A 526-nucleotide genomic window follows, 5' to 3' on the forward strand; every position below is an offset into this window, starting at 1 on the left:
ATTTGTTTGTTTTGTTTTTTAATTGGTATAACATTCATGACATTCACTTGTTACGATAACTAGGGATATTACAATGAACCACGAATGAACATTCAGTAAAAAAATTGTGACACATATTATGGACATTAATTAATTTATTATTTTGGGATGTCTATTATATCTTACTATTAGAGTCAATGTTACAAAAATATACAAAACATGATTTCCCAACATACATACGTACAACGTACATTTGTGTAGAAAGTACTTGCCCTGGAGGACAATTATGTTGCCAATAAATTGCAATTCTGAACCTGCCTTACTGTATGATCATAAATACCAAATATCAAATGTTCAAATTGAAATGTAAAGTCAGATACTAAGTGTGTTTCCCCAGTGGAGTTAATGTTAAGATGGAAGCGCAGATTTGGCATGGCGGCTACCGGTTTAACCATAAAGTTGGGTAAATATTCAGAGTACAACATCCAGCAGTTAAATGAAAAACACAAATGGTATCAAAAGATATTGTCAGAAGTGGGATTCGAAC

This window comes from Morone saxatilis, unplaced genomic scaffold (assembly GCF_004916995.1).
Source record: "Morone saxatilis isolate NCDOM2014 unplaced genomic scaffold, NCSU_SB_2.0 Contig5, whole genome shotgun sequence".
Lineage (NCBI taxonomy): Eukaryota > Metazoa > Chordata > Actinopteri > Moronidae > Morone > Morone saxatilis.